The 15,802-nt window shown below is 49.0% G+C and overlaps 1 long non-coding RNA gene across 1 annotated transcript in view; it reads right to left on the bottom strand.

The window, feature by feature from the left end:
- Positions 1-2,610: 2,610 nt before the first annotated feature.
- LOC141986018 (uncharacterized) overlaps positions 2,611-15,802 on the bottom strand; it is a 120,695-nt gene continuing 107,503 nt past the window's right edge. Inside the window, exons 5-6 of the long non-coding RNA XR_012639104.1 lie at positions 9,980-10,039; positions 2,611-2,786 (exon numbers count right to left, since the gene is read on the bottom strand). This is a non-coding gene — a long non-coding RNA (uncharacterized LOC141986018). The remainder of the gene's footprint in view (positions 2,787-9,979; positions 10,040-15,802) is intronic.

Here is a 15,802-nt window from a genome sequence, read left to right on the forward strand (position 1 = left end):
CTAGTCTACTCTCTTGCACTGACAGATCTGTGCCATGCATAGGCGCCGACTCCGTGGGTGCTCCGGGGCTGGAGCACCCATGGGGAAAAATTAGTGGGTGCTCCGCACCCAATGGCAGCCAAGCTCCCCTCACCCTCCACCCCACTTCTTGCTCCTCCTCCTCCCACCCCGAGCATGCCACGTCTCCACTCCTTTGCCTACCTCCCAGCGCTCCCCCCCGGCCACCGCCAAATATCTGTTTGGTGGCACGCTGGGAGGGAGAGGGAAGAGCAGGAACACGCCACGTGCAGTGGAAGAGGTGGGGCCGGGGTGGGGATTTGTGGAAGGAGTTGGAATAGGGGCAGGGAGGGGGCGGAGTTGGGGCAGGGACTTTGGGGAAGGGGTTGGAATGGGGGCGGGGCATGGGCGGGAAGAGGCAGGGCACGGGTGGAGTCGGGGTGGGGCCGGAGACTGACCGGGGTTGGGGGTCGAGCACCTAGGGGAAAGCAGGGAAGTCAACGCCTATGGTGACATGCCTTTTGAATCTCTGCCTCTGGGTGGCCCCCTGTGACCACAGCTTCTCCTTAACCCCCTGCTACCCTGTGTGGGTTCACACACCCCATCCCCCAGTGCAAGACCAATGGTGGGAGAATTACTTTGAAAAGGTGGATTGTAGTTGCAGCCAAAATCTATTTTAATAAAGGGAGATAGGGCTAATCAGACAGCACGATGAAGACACAGGAAGAAGTATGGTCCAGTGGACAGGCCATTGAACTGGAACCCAGGACACCTGGATTCTCTTCCCCTGCCCCTGCAATATGAACCTGGGCAAGTCGCGCCATCTCTCTATCCCTCTCTGTTTCCCCTCCTAGCCTTTGTCTGTCTTGACTATTTAGACTAAACTTTTTTTTGGGGGGGGAGGGGGGGACAGAGATGGTCTGTTACTGTGTATTTGTGTAGCCTCTGAAATGTGCCATGGAAATTATTTTCCCCGACCAGTTATCCCCAGTCCTACTGGAGGTTAGACTCAGGCATGACATGGTATAGTGGAGGGCAGGTCATTGGAGCCATGCTAATAAAAAGGATTGATAATACCTAGCTCTTACACAGTGCTTTTCCTCAGCAGATGTCAAAGCACTTTACAAAGGAAATTAGTATCATTATCCCCATTTTACAGAGGGGGAAACTGAGGCACAGAGCAGCATCACCACTTACTCAGGGTCACCCAGAAGGCTAGTGGCAGAGCTGGAACCAGAATCCCATATAGCCTCAGTCCCAGTTCAGAGCGCTATTCACTAGGCCACACCACCTCTCTACCACTCACTCTTGCAAAAGGCTGAGCGACCTCAACTCCCAAGTGGGGGAAGCTCAGCACCTCTCCGAAGTGCTCAGCACTTTCCAGGATTGGGCCCTAAAGTGAAACCACAATTGCAACGCTATTCTCTGCCCTCCTAGGTGTGGATATTCTGTGATCTTCCCATAGCTGCTGCCTGTATCAACGACAGCAACTCGGACTATCACTGCACAACCAGAGCGGATCACTAGAGCTACGAAGGCCCCATTTTTATGCAATCGCTTTTCAGAGTCACACTTGATTTTTACTGCTGTGATTCCGATAGCGGAAAAGTAGCTTTACAGGTTGGGGCAGTAGAAAGATGGGTGGTGGTGGTGGTGGTTGGTGGGGGGGGGAGGGGGGAGAAGAGGTGGTCTTGGGGCCTGATATTCAGAAATGCGGAGCACCTACAACCCCAGCTGATGTCAGTGAGGACCTCTGTCCTTAATGAATCTCAGCAGCCACATGCAGCTGAGGGCTTGTCAACATGGACGATAGGGGTGTGAATTGCAGCATGCTCCAAAGTGTTGGGTTGTAACTGCCCTGTGCAGACCCTGCTAGCCCACACGAAAAAGTTCTTCTCTTGCATTCAGGTAACTATGTTAACTTAAACTTGGTACGTGTTAGTTTGAGCTAGCAGGGCCTGCACGGGGCAGTTACAGTGCCTCACTGGAGTGTGTGCTGCAACTCACCCCGGAGACATGGCGACAAGCTCTTCCTCCATCTGTGCACAGTATGGAGGCCCCCAATTGTGGGGAGGAATAGCTCAGTGGTTTGAGCATTGGCCTGCTAAACCCAGGGTTGTGAGTTCAATCTTTGAGGGGGCCGTTTAGGGATCTGGGGCAAAAATTGGGGATTGGTCCTGCTTTGAGCAGGGGGTTGGACTAGATGACCTCCTGAGGTCCCTTCCAATCCTGATATTCTATGAATTCCCAAGCTTTGAATCTGCTGCCATCTTATGGCCATTTCCAGTATTAAAGTTGCAATATACTTAGGATTAACTATTATTATATTTTTTGCAGTACTACCTATAAACTCCAATTATGATCAGGGGCCCACAAATGTGCTAGATGCTGTACAAACATCACACAAACAAACACAGATCTTATGGTTGTAACAGACAAGACAGAGTGAAGGAAAGAAAGGGTTATTACCCCATTTTACAGATGGGAAACAGAGATGCTTTGCAAAATCCCACTAGGTGCCTGTCTGCATCTTTAGGCACCTACATACCTTTAAAAAATCCAGCCTGAGGGGTCCAGGGGCAGCAACATCTAGTGGACTGATTGTAGGACTGGGTGATTTCTTCTTATGTGGCATCTCCATTCCTGGAGATTTGCAACCATGGTAGCCCATTCTACAGCTGTCTGCTAATCCCGCTGGGGATAAATAGTTTTTGATCCACCCAGGATACCACATCCAAGATCTTTTTCTGCCTCTTGTTCTTCTGCCTGCCAGTTTTCCCTTCCAGCACCTGTAAACATTCATCACCTGTGAACGTCTTAAAAAGTGCCCTGCAAATTGAATCTAGTGGACTGTGTGCTTCAGTGTCTCCATTTTACAGAAGGGATAACAACACCTGCCTAATTAGGATGCTGTGGGAATTAGTTTGTGGCTTCTCAAGCCTAATCCTCCTTTCATCTACACACAAATTGCATTAACCCAGGGCTGGGTCCCAGGACCCCATGGGAGGGGAGGGTCTGAGAGTGAACCCTGTCGCTTTGCAATGTAGACGCAGCACCACTAGATTCGTGCTCTACGAGTCTGCCAGAAGTATTCCACAATCCCACAGGCTGGCTTTCTTTGTCCTCTGGACAGTCAAGTTCGGTGGACAGCCAAGTTTTCCCACATGGCACCACAAATAAAGGGCTAGAGCGGCCTCATTTTGGAAGGGCATTGGGAAGACTGGGATATCGGTGGTTGGACTCAGGCCTGCGTAACACAGTGTAGACACTGGAGACCCAAGTTGGGATCTAAAGTTCAACAATTCTTAACCTGGGGTTACAAATAAGTGTAGACACTCAAGCCTAGGTTAACAAGCCCAGGATCTGCTTACTTGTGTACGATTAACCCTGGGCTTAAATTGCGATGTAGACATACCTCAGATGTCAATTTCAGGGAACAGTGACCATGCCAGCCGCTCTGAAAATGGGCTTTTAAAATGGATCCTCCCACACCCAGCCCACTACAAATGAGGTAGATACAGTCAGGTGGTGCTGTGCACTTTCGGAATTGTTTAATCACAAGAAGACAGAGAACCTTCCAGCAGAGGTGCCTTCAGTTAGGAAGAAGAGAGAGGTTCAACACAACCGATACTCATTAGTCCCCTTTGCTCGCTGGTAATCTCAGTAGAGAGTCCAAGGACTGAGGGAGCCCGGGGGACTGAACTTCCCTCAGTGGCTTATCCATCCAGGTTAGGATAAGGCAGGCTGGGATGTGGCCAGAGTTTGCCCCGTCGTTGCCTGAGATGCACTTGTCCTGTCTGGCACCTTACACCAGCGATATATTGACTTGAAGGTTTCAATTTCGGCTCACCAAAAAACAGAATTTCCATCCTGTGGGGAGGGATAGCTCAGTGGTTTGAGCATTAGCCTGCTAAACCCAGGGTTGTGAGCTCAATCCTTGAGGGGGCCATTTAGGGATCTGGGGCAAAAATTGGGGATTGGTCCTGCTTTGAGCAGGGGGTTGAACGAGATGTCCTCCTGGAGTCCCTTCCAACCCTGAGATTCTGTGATCCCGAGATTTCTGAAATTTGATTTTTGTCCCAAATCAGGACGAGAAGCCAAAATCTCAGAATTTTAGAAAGTAATCAAAATGTTTCATAATGTCAAATGGCCAACACAAGACAGGGTCACACTGTAGAGCACAGAAAAGATTAAGCGCAGATCATTTCACTGCAACATCTCCATCCTTGGCCTTTGAGCCAAGTAAGTAAGTAAAGTCCATTTATTCATGTCTGAATTTTGGTGTCATCATAGCATAGTTTTCAGAACCCTTCTCCATCCATTGCTAGCTTCAAGCATTCCTCAGCTGGCCTCCCACTGATCTGCTGCACACCATCTATCCGTCTCCTTGCTGCTTGTCCCCTGCTACAATGACCCACCACCATTTCTGCCATGTTCACTTTCTCAAGGTTATTTCCATCTCCATGCCTGATGTGACCAAAGTACATGAGTTTATGCCTGTTGATTTCCCACAGCAGGGTCTGCTTCTCCAAAAATATTTCTAACGTAGTGTCGTGGGGTGCTCCACTCACCACTGCGCTGGGGCCTCCTCCTGGTCACTTTGGGATAAAAGTTTTCAAGACTAATGCCCCCGTCCACTGTTTGCATGCCATCGCTCTGACTCTGGTCTGCAGCTCCTCTTTCTCCAGGACCCACAGCATCCTTTTTGTGACTTAGACCTCTGGCTAGGTCACTCAGTGTTCCCCCTTCCAGGGTTCAGTCCATCAACTGTCCTAGGCAGTCTGCCCATTTGCTCAGTGTCTGGTAGGGGAACCTGGGCCTGCGCTCTACTCTGGATTCTAGTCCATGGACCCTCAGCTCAGCAGCTCTGGGCTTCCTCTCTCTGCCCTCACTGCTCCTTCCCTGGACTGCTTTGTACTCTCTGGTTCGTACCACCTCCAAAAACCCTCTTCCCAAGGAGTAACTGCTGCCTGCCTTCCTGCAGCCTTTCCAAGCAGCCCCAAAACACTCCTCCCAGGGAATGACTGCCCTTTCTCAGCAACACTCCAGTCTGTAGCCCACTACCTGGCTTTATAGGCCCTGTCTGTTCCTGCAGAGGTAAGTCTCTCTCCAACCAGTTGCCTCCAACCTAAAGCTCCTCAGTTTGCAGCCTAATTAGCTGATTGGGCCCACCTGGCCCAACTCAGCTCTTGCAGGGCTAGTGTGGGGAGCTCACCCCATCACACGTAGGTATTCATCTTATTTTCCGTCAGGAGATATGCAAGAGTCCTCACCAGCACCACATCTCAAAGGCTTCCATTTTCTTATCAGCAGCATGGATTTCCCACATGTTGCATCCATACGTCACTGTGGAAAAATAATGAGCCTTGTACCCGTTGAACCTTTGTACATTTTGAGATGCCACAGTTTTCCCAGACTTTCCTAAGGGAGTCTATGGCTGATCGAGCCATCCCTAGTCTTCTTCCAATTTCTGTGGAAGAGCCTCCTTGGGTGGATATGTATGATCTCAGATAATTGAATTCATCTACAACTTGCCTGTTAATCATGGAGTCTGCTTGCATCCTGTCTTTGTTTTCTGTGTCAACATGCATGTGGTTCATTTTTGCCATGGTCACAGATAGTCCATTTCCTCACTCACTATTTTTTAGTTGCATTTCATTTGCATTGCATTCATTGCATTTCATTTGCATTGCATTTCATTGCATTTCATTGGCAGTTGTAGCAAAGGAGCATCATTGTCATCAGCGTATCTGAGGTCAGGTAAGAGGTGTCCACCAATGGAAATCCCAGCTCCTTCCCTTTTGTCAAAACCTTCCAGGTCTCTTAATCAATTCTACATACTGGTTCCCTGCTGGTAACACCATACTTACATATGGACCAGTGCTCTGAAGTGGGTCAGAGAATCCTTTGCCTTACCTACCAGGCTCATGAGTCTAGCTCACATGTTTAGGGTCAAACTGATCATCAAGCATTTGCGCTGCAACCAACAGAAAAAAAAAGTCTCCCACACAATGCCAGCAATGCCCCTCTGCCATGTACATTCTCCGGTTTGACCAGTCTCTATGCAAAAGAATAAATGGACACAAATCTGACATCAGGAATCATAACACTCAAAAACCGGTAGGAGAACACTTCAACTTCTCTGGCCACTCAGTAACAGATTTAAAGGTGGCAATTTTGCAACAGAAAAGCTTCAAAAACAGACACCAACGAGAAACTGCTGAGCTTGAATTAATATGCAAACTAGATACCCTTAACTTGGGTGTGAATAGAAACTGGGAGTGGCTGGGTCATTACACGTATTGAATCTATTTTCCCATGTTAAGTATCCTCCCACCTTCTTGTCAACTGTCTAAATGGGCCATCTTGATTATCACTACAAAGGTTTTTTTTCTCCTGCTGATAATTGCTCATCTTAATTAATTAGCCTCTTACTCCACCTTTTCATGTTCTCTGTATGTATATATATATATATATATATATATAGATATATATATATATATATATATATATATAGATATATATATATCTTCTTACTATATGTTCCATTCTATGCATCGATGAAGTGGGCTGTAGCCCACAAAAGCTTATGCTCTAATAAATTTGTTACTCTCTAAGATGCCACAAGTACTCCTGTTCTTTTCACACACAGAGTGAGGCTTGGAACCTAAATCCTTCAGCTCTAAGGGTCAGCTCCTCAATCAGCGTGCGTAGATACAGCTCCATTGAGGTCAATGGCTGATTGCTATTGCACAAAAGGAAAACTATAAATGCCCCAGCCTCTCTGTAGGCTGGCCACTAGATGGCAACATCACTTACAAAAAGCCAGTACATTAGAGCCTTACCTGAGAGGTGCAAAGAAGTCTGGAATTTGCCCTTGACAAAAGCAAGCACATCTCTGGATGGGCCTTCTGCAGGGATTGAATGCGACTGTATGCTTTTCTGTGCTGCTTGTTTCTGGCTGGGATTGCAAGCAGAAATGCTGCACGAAATGTTATTTAAGAGAGATCTGCAGACACCAGAGGCTCAGATGGGTCGAGTCAGCATGCAAATTTTTGGGTGTTAGCCCGGACCAAATTGCTGATTTGCTCATTGCCCGTTTCAACCTGGGATACAATTTAACAATCCTTTGTCTCTGTGAAATCATTGCATGCAACTCAACCTGCCAGATTAATGAGGCGCCAAACTTTCAACCTAATTGGAGCTGCCTGGCCCAAACCTAAATTACGCGAGCCTTTAAAAGGCCTTCTTACCTCCTGAGCACCCTCCTTGCAGCTGAGTGTGGCTCTGCTGTGGCCTGCCTCAGTTTCCCATTCCATGAGGTCACTTTAACAGCCCAGTCAAGGAGAAGCTGAGCATTATTTTATAGCAGTATATCTGAGTGGTGCCCTCATCTTGATTAGAGTGTCCCCAGTTTGCTCCGAGTCAAACTAATCTCTCCCTCTGAATAAAACAAGTTGTCATTTTCCAGCCTGTCTCTGGCCCCTATTCAGAACACAAGCCAACCCAGCTCACACTCTGGGGCTGGGTGTGTGATAGAGGACGCGATCTGACCTGAATCCAAATCTTTCCACACTTAAATAAGACAGAATTCATCTGCCTTCTTTGATTTCTCTCCCAAGAGCTTTTCTGATCAGAAGATCGCCCATGGAAGAAGGAAGATCAGGGAACGCTTCACGGAAGGCCAGTCGCGATGGCATCCTGATGAGAAGCTGCTGCTGAAGTGAAGTGACTTGAACAGCCACGGCTCTAAAAGCAAGTGGAGAACAGGGTGACCTATTTAGGCCTGTTACTTGCACAGAGCAGGGAGATTTGCCCTTGTAAAATGCAAATTCTAAGTCAGAAGCTTGGCAGAGGTCTGGCTCCCCTGGAGAGGTGGATACAGTTGTAGTGTCCTTTGATTTTTGAGACTGAAGCTTGTTGGGGGAGCGGGTGTAGTAATTATTATTTGTACCCCAGTAGCACCTATAGGCCCCAACTGAGATCAGGGGCCTGTGCCAGGCATTGTAGGTATCCATAGTAAGAGACAATCCCTTGTCTAGAAGCTCTGCAACCCACATAGACTAGTCTGACAGTCTCTGAAATGGGGTTAAAGGTCCCTGTTTGGGGGGAAAAGTCAATTTCAGGTGGTAGGTCATAGATTTTGCTGCCAAAGTTCGATCCTGTTTTTTCTCAAGACAAATGCACAATGTAACTCACTGGTGAGTGTGTGCTACAGGGACCCTCTGTGCTGCTCCACGACGGTATGAGGTTTTTACAATCCCTGGCTAAAGAGAGTTGGCTCTTCAGCTCAATCTATAGCAGTTCCTGCTTCAAGGTCCCTGGTTCAGTCCCCAGTATGTCAGCGGAGAGGGTGGCTGTCACGCCACCCAGAGAGAAGAGAAAATGCAGCTTCTGTCTGTTAGCCATCTTGGATTTAACTCACCCACTCTCTGGGAAACACCAGGCTTAAATATTCTGACTTCTCTCGGTCCGTCTGGGAGGGATAAGTTCTTGTTTTGCAACTGAGAGCTGGCTTGTTGGAACTTGTTTTTAATTTGCCATGCTGGACCGAGCAAAGTGCTCCAAGGTTAGATCTGTCCTGGCTGGCTAAGCTGGACTTTTAAGGCTTGCTGTCTTCAGCTACAGTGCTGTCCCGCTGTAATGCTTACAGAGAAGGTAACGACGTCTCCCAGGGGTGTGGATTTTTCGCACCCCTAAGCCAAGGTAGTTATATTAATATAGGTCTGTAGACCTGGCCTTAGAGGAAAGGGGGAGGAGGCCATTGAGACTGGAGGAAGGCAATAGCAGGTAACACAGGTTTGGGTTTCAGGGGTTACCCCAGAGGGGAGAGACAGGTGGCAATTTGGACTGGCTCTCTCCATATCTGATCTAAGTCAGAACATCTTTCAGAATGAGGGAAAAGGTGGCCCAACAGTGTGGGGGTAAAGCCCTGGCACGAGGCTGGGGGTGACCATAGTGTATCTCCCAGTCCTCCTGCCATGCCCAAAGCTTGGCCACTGCTCCTGGGAAGTGTCCAAAAGAGGTGGAAAACCTGCCTCACCATCAAAACCTCCCCTCCCGTTTATTACCCTCACTCATCACATCTCAGGGGAGATTGGCAGCTCTGGGAAGCAGGGGCCAGGTATTTCTATTTGTTTCAGTAAAACGCCTGCGTAACTTACGCTTTTGGGCCAACAACAGGGCTGGAACCTGAGCACCAGCCTTTATCCTTTGAGCTAAAGGACTAAGCTTGTTGAGGGGAAGCAGTTAACAGACTCAGCCCTCTTATGCAGGCTAGCCACTGAAGTGGGAGCCAGATCCCGGCGTGGGCTACACGTTGTCCACTTTTGGGTGCTGTAAAAACAACACCCGCTGCTACTGTTTGAACAAAAAGAGAGTTTGCCTAGTGCCCTGTGCTCCTGGGTGAAGGATGCTCGAATAAACACTGTCAATGTCAGTCAATGGCCGAGTGCCCACACACACAAACGTGTCCTGTAAAGGAAACCATGACGTGAGCAGCGTTAGTTTCAGCTCAGAGCAAATTCTGGGTCTCAGTTCCTTAAAATCAGGGAGCCTAACACGGATCTGATGAAACAACCTTCGCTGTTGTGTAGTGATGCATTAGCAGCCATCATTAAATTGTCTAGTCCGCCCACAGGTTGACAGATTCGAGCTCATTGACTGGTGCTAGAACTTTTGCTCCGTTGTTTGCCATTATCTCGAGCTTAAGGCACATTAAAAACAAACTTTTACTGGCAGCAAAGTCAGGGCAGTAGAAATCTCAGAGATACAGGAGCAGCCCTGGCCTGACTTTGTACAGAGGAACTGCAATATTCTTGCAGATGCACAAATTGAGTCAATCAACGTGCAAACCACACAGTGAGTTAATGACCAGGCCAGGAACAGACCCCACACCTCACAGCTCCTTTAACCATGGGGCTGTCCTGGCTCCAAAGAGAACAATATTTAATTGTAACTGTGGACCAGTTCTAATACTTACATTTGGCTTTGCAAGCTTCTTATCCCTGTCACCTTCACCCACTCATTCTGGATACCAACCCTAGAATGTTAAACAAAGGAAACCAATATTATATTGATCATAATGAAAATATCCTGATAGGAGATAACTGGATGCATTTGTACATTAAACACATCTCATGATCTTACACCCTTGTAATCATGGAATATCAGGGTTGGAAGGGACCTCAGGACGTCATCTAGTCTAACCCCCTGCTCAAAGCAGGACCAATCCCCAACTAAATTATCCCAGCCAGGGCTTTGTCAAGCCTGACCTTAAAAACCTCAAAGGAAGGAGATCCCACCACCTCCCTAGGTAACGCATTCCAGTGCTTCACCACCCTCCAAGTGAAAAAGTTTTTCCTAATATCCAACCTAAACCTCCCCCACTGCAACTTGAGACCATTACTCCTCGTTCTGTCATCTGCTACCACTGAGAACAGTCTAGATCCATCCTCTTTGGAACCCCCTTTCAGGAAGTTGAAAGCAGCTATCAAATCCCCCCTCAGCCTTCTCTTCCGCAGACTAAACAATCCCAGTTCCCTCAGCCTCTCCTCATAAGTCATGTGCTCCAGCCCCCCATCGTTTGTGTTGCCCTCCACTGGACGCTGCTTCTCCCACAGCCCCCTTTCCTTATTTGCCCTCACTTGTCTGATTTAGCATAGATCAGACACATATTTTTTTAGCCTATAGACACCACACACACTTACGACACTGTGTAAATAGCAACAATCTCAGAGCACTTCACATATGTAATTATAGCAGCCGCCATCTTGGGCAATCCAAGGGATATTAATCCATTGGCCTCCCCAGCTGAAAGGCTAGCTCTCTACAGACCTTTTGTGGGTCATAGAGGGCATGGCACACACTAAGCAGTGGGTTACATAATTACACTCCTGGAAGGATCAGCTGCTGGGACTGAATGTGGGACCTAAGAGCATGAATTTTGCTTGAGCTAAAGGACCAGGCTCAGGAGTTTGGAAATCTCTCTGTGTGGTCTAGTCACTAGAGGGAAACAAACCGTTAGCCTGGGTTACCCAAGCATTCATTACCCTGCAGCTGCAGTCAGCGCTCAGCAGAGGTGCTGGAGTTAACAGAGAGGGGTGTGCTGCAAGCCTAAGCGCCGACTCTGTGGGTGCTCCGGGGCTGAAGCACCCACAGAAATAAATAGTGGGTGCTCAGCACCCATCAGCAGGCACCCGCCAATCAGCTGATTGGTGGACCCCTCCAATCAGCTCCTCCCGCTCTTCCCACCAGCTACTGATCTGCTGTTCAGCGGTGGGCAGGAGGCACTGGGGGGACAGGGAGGAGCGGGGAGCAGGAAGGCGGAGCGAGGGCAAGGCGTGCTCGGGGGCAAGGGCAGAGTGGGGGCAGGAAGGGGTTGGGCGGAGCTTTGGGGGAGAGGGTGAAGTGGGGGGGGAAGAAGTGGGGGTGAAGCACCCCCGGGGAAAGCTGAAAGTCGGCACCTGGGCTGCGGAGCCTTCTGTGTGAGGTGCCCTCAGCTTTAGAACAAGCTTCTGCAATTGGCTCAGAATGGTCCAGGACTGCTGACTTTCCCCACCTGCTGCAGGGCCATTTTCTGCCCACGTGACTGAAGAGGGTGGGGCCCGACAGGGCAGTTATTGATGGGGGATGGGTGGGGGAAGTCCCCCCGAGCGAGTGCTGCTGGGGATTGGTTTTGCTGTGTGGCCGTTTTAAAATGATGCCCAAAGTGCAAAAAGCAGCATACAGGCTCCTGTCTGTGTCGGGAACTAACATGGCCCGCAGTGCCACTCTTGACTGCACAATACCCTGTGAGCCTGGGGCGTGCCGGCAGCCCCCAGCGAAGCACAGAGAAGCTAAGTCCCAGATCCTGAAACCCCTGGGAGTTGGGCACCTGGATACCTTTGAGGATCTGGGCTAAAGTGACTTACCCAAGGTCACCCAGGGGCAGAGAAATGAACCCACATAGCCAAAGTCCCAGGATAACACTCTAATCCAGTGTTTTGCAAACGGGGGGGTCCCCAAAAGGGGATTGCAAGGGGGGGCGTGGTATTGCCACCCTCACTTCTGCGCTGCCTTCAGAGCGGGCTGGCTGGAGAGTGGTGGCTGCTGGCTGGGTGCCCAGAGCTGAAGACAGCACCACCACCACCAGCAGCGGAGAAATAAGGGTGGCATAGAAGGGGCGGGGGGGGGGGGGGGTCAACACAGCCTAAAATAGTTTCAAAGGGGAGGCCAGCAAAAAAGAGTTTGAGAACCCCTGCGCTAATCGCTAGAGCTCTCCTTGAATGGTGCCTTCAGTGCAATCACTATCAATCTGCAGCAATAATAAAGCTCATTACTAGTGCTACCTCCGCCTTGCACCACCACTGTGGGGTGGATCAAGACAACGCCAATTTCACAAAGGGTAAATTAAGGTTCGAGGCCAGATTCTGTCGCCCTTACTCCTGGAGAGTAACACTTTAGTCCACAAATGGCTCCACCGAGTCGGATGGCTTTATTCACAGAGCAAGGTACTACTCGACGGTGAGTCTCCAAACCTGGCACCACTGGGAATAGCCCGCGGCAGTGCTAATGCCCAGACCCCCGCTCTGACCCCCAGAACTCCCCGCACTTGCAATGCAGTGAGAAATGAAAAGTACAAGGAATAGCAAGGTCAATATTAAGTATTAACATTTCTAACCGTATGTAACCTTAATGGCACATTCTCGAAGGCTGACTGAACAAAGTAATTCCTTTCCAGAGGGCAGCAAACCAACCAGCCATCATCCCCCCCCCCAGCCCCCTCACACACTTCAAAGACAAAGCTGCACTTTATCTCCTGCTAGGCTGGCTGATAACATATTAAAGTGAGGAGACTGGAGGGGGCTGGAATAGCAAAGCCTTTCTTACCAAAGACACAAATGGCCTCCAGACATGTTCAGACACTGAGCCTCTTGTTTTGTCTTTATGGTCCATTTAAATGTTATTGTAGCCCATAAAATAAATTGCCCACCAAACTGGCAGCAATTCCGATTGACCTTTAGGGACCAAAATAATAAAACAATAAAAAAGTTAGAGAGTTTGAATCAGACTGTAATGAGAAGATTAACATCCTTGGGAGACATTGTGGGCTGCAGGCTACTATGCCGTTTGCTACCAGAACTCATTTAAGGAGCAGTTTTCATGAGCACTTATATCTGTACAGTTCCCCTTTGTCTGGGTTTCACATGGTGGCTAGCAAAGAACAGCATTTTACTCTTATCATCAACTAAGAGCTGGGACTATTTGCTAGGGCAGTTTCCTCTCATTACTATGCACGTGGGCTCTGCTATTTAAACATGGCAGGGTTTTTGAAGTAATAACCATACTGAGCCCTTGAGATGAAGCTTTTCATCCACAGAGCTCAAAATGCTTCACAAAAGAGGGCGAGTGTCATTATCTTCATCCCGCAGATGGGGAAATCGAGGTCAGTGGGAGAGCTGGGGTTAAAACCCAGGTCTGCTGGCTTCTAGAGAGGCAAATCCAACATCCAGTTCTGTGGCTGCAGACCTTTTTATAACGGGAGTGGTATGCAAGAGTCCTGCATCCCTGCATGGCACAGAACCCAGCTCCATGCACAGGAAGCATGCAATGAACAGACGGGCATCGACGGGGAAGTTTATCTATACTGCACCATTTTATTAGGCATTATTCCATGGTATTGAAACACTTGTTAAGTATTTCCCCTCTCCCATTGAGCCCCAGCATCCCAGATCCCCAGTTTAGTGCCAGGAATCCCCCCTTTATCCATTCTTACATACCCTCCCTCCCAGTGTTGACAACTTTCATGACTTTGTCATGAGTCTCATGATAATTCTTGTTTTCCTTAAAGCCCCGGCTCCTGGAGGCAAGTGGAGATGGGATGCTTTCACCCTTCATTCTTGAAGAGAAAAAAAAGTTTCTAGCCCTTGTGGCTGTGCAGAAAGCTTCAAAAATGTGACCCCAGTGCACCCTGAAGGCTCAAAAGCAGAAGACAAATAAAAAGAACCCCAAAACTATCATTTTTACATAATCTGATGATTTTTGATGAGCCTGACTCATGAGTTTTGAACATTTGCACTTGGCAATACTGCTGATCCCCAACTCCTTCCACTAACCCCGCCTCCCCTGGGGGGTGGGAGGCCCTGCGTGGGAGGATCAGGTCCTGACCCCAGGGGTGGGAGGCCCTATGGACATGGGGAAATCAGGTCCTGCTCCCAGAGGAGAGGGGAGGCTCTGAGAGGGGAGGATTGGGTCCTGCCCCTGGTGGAGGTCCGGGGGGAGTTGTTGCAGAGCGAGCCTGCCCCACACTCACCCCACAGTGGCAGCTCCTGTCCCACAGGACTGGGACTGGCTCCCTGCTCCGGGCGTTGTGACCTAGCACACAGGGTCACAGTGCCTCTTGGGTCTGACCCAGCTGCCCCGCCATCTTGATGACAGAGAGGTGGCTGGGGCAAATTTGAGTGAGTGGTGCTGTGACCACAAGACCTGCAGTAGGGAGCCAGGCCCACCTCCGTGGGACAGGAGCCGCTGCTGTGGGGTGAGTTTTTCATTGTATGTCGTTTTTTATGTTCTTTTGGGTTTTATTTCTAGTTACTTCACATGTGTGAGACACGCAGGGCTCTGCCTACGATATATAGGTACGAGATTTGTGTGTAGGTGTGAGATTTAGGTACAGTGAAATATAGTTGTCTTTGAAGCTATGATTGTGCAAACACTTAGGCACATGCTTCACTTTACACACACGAGAGAGCCATTGACTTCAAGAGAACTAGTCACATAAGTGAAACTTAGTGTAACCTTTGGGTGGGCTAGAGTTCACTTCACGGCCCTCCTCCAGTGCCTAAAAACCCCCAACCTCCCCTTGCTTGTAGGGCTCTTCAGCTGGAATCCAGGCAGACTCTTCCTGTGCCGAAATCACTGCCAGCCAGCCAGCGAACTGATTAACCCACCACTCCGTTCCGTGTACCGATTTAAAGAAAACCTTGTTACAAGAAAATACAAAACCGAGACTAGCAAACTAGAAATGACTCGTTCCCCATTACTGCGGTTAAAGAAGAGTCGGTGACTCAGACTAGCTGAGACAATGTAACTACTACAGTTTGGGTAAAATCAAAACCTCATTCAAAGCATACAATTAAATCAGAAGAAGTTATTTTCCCCTCCCGATTTCCCCTGGCTATAATTAGCATTGCCCAGGCTTCCCGGCTACAGGGTTAACAGTATCACTGCAAAATGCTTCAGCGTTAGGGACACCAGCCTGCTTCCCGCTCCTGGGCTCAGCGTCTCCCAGCCCACACAGGCACATGGCCTTCTGCAAAGCAGCTGCCCTGACTGCTGACCCTCATGGGGTCTGACCCCAGCCACAGGGAACCTAGTGGAGCAGACCCAAAACTACCACACCCAATTCCCGAAGCTTCGGGATGTGGAGTGCTAAATCTGCCTAGCAACAGTGACCCAGACACAACTCACTCCTACTTCTCTCCAATGGGTCTCTTAAAGAGAGATCTCCCTAGTAGGCACAACGGTTACATTAGCGTCTGTCTAGGTTTTTGCAGGATCAGGGCCCTAGTTTCCCAAATGTGTGTCTCTCACCTACACTGTGCTCTTTGGCTATAAATACCTCTCTCAAAGGCCCTTAAACTAGCAGTCGTCTCATTCCCACCTTCCATTGTGTCAGGAGATTGAAACTAAATCCAAATCAGATTTATTTTTTTCCGGTTGGAGAAAAGCATAACCTGCACTGAAACTCTCAGGAAAGCGAGAGGGTCCGTGACAGCTGCATCCAATCAAGCCTACTTACTGGGGGCGGGGTGCGGGGAAAGCA

Source organism: Natator depressus, chromosome 4, assembly GCF_965152275.1.
Source record: "Natator depressus isolate rNatDep1 chromosome 4, rNatDep2.hap1, whole genome shotgun sequence".
Lineage (NCBI taxonomy): Eukaryota > Metazoa > Chordata > Testudines > Cheloniidae > Natator > Natator depressus.